This window comes from Lactuca sativa, chromosome 4, assembly GCF_002870075.4.
Source record: "Lactuca sativa cultivar Salinas chromosome 4, Lsat_Salinas_v11, whole genome shotgun sequence".
Taxonomy (NCBI): Eukaryota; Viridiplantae; Streptophyta; class Magnoliopsida; order Asterales; family Asteraceae; genus Lactuca; species Lactuca sativa.
Window position 1 is genome coordinate 175,716,217 of NC_056626.2, and position 5,624 is coordinate 175,721,840.

General features: G+C 39.5%; 1 non-coding gene across 1 annotated transcript; it reads right to left on the reverse strand.

The window, feature by feature from the left end:
• Positions 1–4,116: 4,116 nt before the first annotated feature.
• Positions 4,117–4,223, reverse strand: LOC111877092 (small nucleolar RNA R71). The gene has a single exon (XR_002845277.1). It is a non-coding gene; the product is annotated as a small nucleolar RNA R71 (small nucleolar RNA).
• Between the last annotated feature and the right edge of the window lie 1,401 nt (positions 4,224–5,624).

Sequence of the window (5,624 nt, forward strand, 5' to 3'; positions counted from 1 at the left end):
GAAAAATGCCTAACGTGCTTTTATGTGCTAAATGATTTATGATATGCATTATATGATCGGATCTACAGTATATTGCCGACCGGATATGGAAACTTTATGTGTTCAGGTTTCTAAACGTTTAATTATGGTATTAGAACTGACATATAACTTTTTGGAGAGATAAGGAGATTTATAAGTCAATCATAGATTAAAACTTTCCTATATTAATTGTCGTCATTACACACCGACTGTCTGATTTGGTGTATAGATTGAAATGGTAAGAACCCGAAGTGGAATTAGGAATGTGAATGGAAATAGGAATCAACAATTCCCAATGATTGAACAAATAGTTGTTGTAGTAACCGCACCTGGGCCAATCACAATGGTCGGGGTACAAGCGATGATACAAATGATGTTGGATTGTCTAATGAAGGAAACAAGGAGTTTACTTCAACAAAATCGAGAGGAACTTATGATGTCTATTGAACAACCCGAGCTGAATGATGGACAGTCAGAAGGAGGGAACTACAGTGGGACGGTTGGTTAAGCCAACCCACCGATAGTTAGACAAAACAATCAGGATGAAGGAAATAACGGACATGGATGCAAGTACAAGGATTTCATGGCATCCAAACCCCATAGTCTTTATGGAAGCCCATCACCGGTGGAAGTTATGGACTGGATCTACGAGATGGAGACAATGTTTGAGAGTTGCGAGTGTAGCAACAAACAGAAGACCGCCCTTGCAGTCCCTCTGTTAAAGTCTGGAGTACTGAGCTGGTGGAAGCTACTAGCTAACACTATGCCCAAGGGAGAAGTAAGCAAGATGTCTTGGGAAGATTTCCTAGTGCAATTAAAGATGCAGTACTGCTCTGAGCAGGATCTTCTGGAGATCAACAATGAGTTTCAGAATCTATAGAATGGGAGGATGAGTGTCACCGAGTACGATGCAAGTTTTACAGAGAAGATGAAGCTCGTTCCTTATCTAGTTCCAACTGAGCTCTCTAAGGTCAACAAGTTTGCTCACGGATTACCATCGGACTTTGGTCCAATGGTCAAGCAAGCAACCACTCTGAAAGACGCCATCTGGGCTGCTAAGAATGTGGAGACCCAGATAAGAGAGAAGGGTCTGGAGAGAGCTGAAGTTAGCAAGAAAAGGAAGCATGAAGTTTCTTCAAGGTCCAACAAGGAGAGAAAATTCCCGAAGTCTGGAGGAGAAGGAGGTGAAGCAAGATGGTGTGATAAATGCAAGAAGAAAAACTTTGGAAAATGCGGCGAGGAGGTGACATGTTTCAAGTGTGGAATGTCTGGGCCTTACGCCAATTAGTGTACATCCAACAAGAGGGTGTGTTATGAATGTAAAGAAGGAGGGCATCTTTCAAAGAATTGCCCAAAGAGGAATGAAGCAGCAAGGCCAAACACACCACCAAGGCCAAGGACATTCCACATGATTCTCGATGAAGCAGAAAACAACACGAGGAATCAAGGATGAGGACTTCATAAGGTTATGCAATAGCCGTGAGGATAGTATCGCATGGTGTAGCCTATTAGAGGCAGAGTCTAGGGTGAACTTGAACACCTATGTAATCATTTCAAGGAATAATATAAAACCGTTGTTTTGTTATTTGGTGTGTTAAGTTGTTATGTGATTTTCTTGTATGGTGACTTGGAAAACTGCGAGACAATACTTGGGACGAGTATGAGTAGGTGTGAATGGTAGTAGAGGCCTACACTATCGGAAGCACAAGACTCACACTTGGACCAGGGAAAGTCATAATGTTACTGATATGTGCATAATTAGTTCATATTAAGTATACATTTTTATTCATTTATTAGCTAAATTATTGCATTTTATGGACAAACGGTACTAAAAAGTGTTTGAATTATGTTTTCAGTCCAAAAATGAAGCTCGGAAGCGAAAGGAAGCAGGAGAAACAGTTAGAAGTTCGAGAATGGAACAAAGAAGAAAAACATTGAAAAAACCCTTACTCGGCGAGTAGGGCCGACTACTCGGCGAGTCCGATCGAAGAATCGAGAAGATAAAGACTCGGGATCCCAAAGAGTTATCACAATACGTGGAATATGAGATGGACTCGACGAGTCGCCACCTGACTCGACGAGTCGATTCGTATATATAAATATAACTTCACGGAACGATAAAGGAGAATTCTGGGACGATTCAGAAGAGCTTTGCTGCGATTAAGAAGTCAGAAAAACCCTAGAAGACGAAGTCATAGGCTAGAATTCAATCCCGAAGTAGAATTGAGGCAAATTTCATCATTCTACTTAATCTTTCGTTTTATCATTATGGTTAAACAATTTGATTATGTTTGTTTGCTATTATCTACTTCAATTATGAGCTAAAACCTTTAGACTTCTATTTGGGGATACAAAGTTGACAATATGGTTTGATTGATTGGTAGGATTAATTCTAAAGTTGGTGAATTTTTGTTATTTTAGCTTGCTAAAGAACCTTGTGTGTGAATAATAATTAATTTTTTGTTAATAGGAAGATAATTGATTAGCATGAACATCTATTGATTATTAACCTCATATGCTATGTGATCACTATGCCATATGTCTAGGATTAATGAATATGAAACTAGAATTAATAAGAAAATTGAGTAAATTCATGTGCAAGCTTGTGAGATGACCATCAAACAAGAAGTTAATTAAAAGAATAAATTAGTTAACTATTGCAAGTCTAACTTAACTCGAATAATTAATCTAGTAAATTTAATTAAATTAGACAACTGGCCAATGTTTAAGTTAGTTTATTTGCTAAGGATTAGTGTAGTGAATGTGAATCTAATCACTTGAATCGGTAACCAACGAAAGAATTAATCCATTGCATCATTACCTTGAAATCAACCATAGAATCAACTAAGTTGAACTAAACAGAACTTCCCTTCCATTTATTGAATTTAGTTAGTACTTTGTTTTCTAGTTTTTAAGTAAGTAATAGTTAGTAAGTTTCTAGTCTTGTAAAACTAGATAAAACCCCTACTTATTAATTAACTTAGATAAAATTAGTTTTTAGTTTTAATTTGCCGTTCCCTATGATCGATACCCTGCTTATTTAACTATACCACAATTGATAGGTTCACTGCCTTTTGTGTGTTATTTGATAATTAAAAGTAGGTTTAAAACTAAGTGAGTTTTTACACATCAAGTTTTTGGCGCCGTTGCCGGGGAACGGTTCTAAAATTAGCATTAAATTCTAGTTTAATCGATCCTTTGTGTGAGATTTATCTTGCACAAAGTTATTTAAAAAGTAATTTAGTAAGTAGAATTAGTTTCAATAAAATTCCGTTTTTAGAATTAGCATTAAATTTTTTTGGTTTTTCCTTTCAACTCGTCGAGTGCATTCGGGCAGACTCGGCGAGTACATCGCTATTTCAGCTTTAATTTTTATTTCGTTTTTTGTTCTTTTTATGTGCTTTTTGTTTTGTTTACAGTTGTTTCATGACCCGAGGATCTGATACACCTCTGGTCCCTCCTTTTGAAGACCCGGAATCCGCACTAAGAAGGAGCAAAGGCAAAACCGTTGGAGAATCCACTTCTTCAAAGAACTCACCACTCAAAAACTTAAAGTTCGTTTTCAGCAAGAAGAGGAGCAGAAAAACAGGAGCATCCAGTGCCTCATTGACAATTGAAGACCCAATTCAAGAAGATATCGAGTACGAGACCGAGGAAGAAGAAGAACCCACATACGAGCACGACTCCGGATTAGAAGACGATTTAGCTATCACTATGGCTAATATAGATGAAATCCCCATGGAGGAATGGAAGAAGAGGATGCGCGATGACACCGGGTCGGGACTTGTGCAGCCCGCAATTCCCACGACCGCTACTTTCGAATTAAAAGGCCATATTCTCACTCAACTCAAGGAAATTCCTTTTTACGGGAAGGATCACGAAGACGCCTACAAGCACTTGGACGAAGTAAATGTTGTGGCCGACTACTTCAATGTACCGAATGTTCCACGCGAGACCCAGCTTCTTCGCATGCTTCCAGTCACGTTTAAAGGGGCTGCAAAAGATTGGCTAAAGTCACTTCCTCCCGGATCGGTCACCACATGGGCCAAAATGAAAGAAGAATTCATAGACCATTTTTGCCCGCCCTCCAAAATAGCTAAGCTAAAGAAAGCCATTGCCAACTTCAAGCAACAACCCGGAGAATCTATTTATGAAGCTTGGGAAAGGTACAAGAGCTTGCTTAGAAATTGTCCACACCATGACCTTAATAGCCAACAAGAGGTCTCCATTTTCTATGATGGAGTTAATGTAACGACAAGGAAATTGCTTGATTCCTAAGGCCCGCTCACGAAGAAGGCACCCCTGGTAATTAAGGAGTTAATCGAAGAATTCTCTAAGAACTCTAGAGAATACCACAATCCAAGAAACGAAGTAAGTCGGGGAGTAGTGAACTCGGCAAATGATAGCATGGCGGCGGTGATAGCTAAGCTTGATAGTCTTGATAGAAGAATGACAAAAATGGATCAAACAATCCATGCTATTAGGGTGGGAGGTGAAAATTGTAGAGGGCCCCATCTCACAAAGGATTGTGATTTGGATGAGAATGGAAATAAGAAAGCTCAAGTCTTCTATTCAAGTGGCGATCGATACGACGAAAATTGGCGAAAACCTAAGAAGGAATGGCTCCCATACGAAGAGTATAAGAAGGCTAAGGAGGAAAAATACAAGCAGAAGGAGAGGGGACTATATCAAAAGGAAGAACCGGTAGAAAAGAAACCCGATTTAGAAGAATTATTCACTAGATTCATAGCCGCATCCGAAAAGAGACACAGTGATCACGATGCTGCAATACCCGAGACCAGAAATATGCTAAGGAATCAACAGGCATCCATTCTCAACATTGAGAAACAGTTGGGACAGCTTGCGCATCAATTGAATGACAGAAGACCGGGTCAACTTCCAAGTAACACCGAACCCAATCCAAGAATGGAGAATGTTAGTGAAATAACCTCCAACAAGGAAGAAATATTCACAGATGCACTTAGAATCTCCAAGAGGAAGGCAGAAAAGGAAGAAGAAGAGGCTCCAGCAAAACCCAATCCAACTCGCCGAGTCATTATATTGGACTCGACGAGTCCAAGCGTAAATGACAAAATTATCAGTCCCTTAAAGCCATATAATCCTCCTCTGCCATACCCAATCAAAGCCATGCCTGCGGAAAAAGTTGAAGCATATAGATCCTTCATGAAGCATGTTAAATCCCTACAAGTTAATGTGCCATTTGTGGAAACGATGCTCCAGACACCCAAATACTTCAACTTGCTAAATGGTCTTTTTGCTGCTAGGAAAGATTTGGGTGAAGTCGCGGAGATACTATTGAGTGAGCTACCCGAAAAGAAGGGCGATCCGGGGAATATTATAATTCCGTGCCAGTTTGGTAATGAAGTTGTCACTCAAGCATTGACCGACTCGGGAGCAAGCATCAATCTGATGCCTTTCTCTTTCTTTAAGAGGTTGAATTTACCGGAGCCAAGACCGGTAAATATGAAGATCCATTTGGCAGACAAGACAATAATTCATCCACAAGGCGTTTGTGAGGATCTCCTTATTAAAGTTGACAAGTTTATATTTCCGGTAGACTTCGTGGTTGTTGATATGGAAGAAGA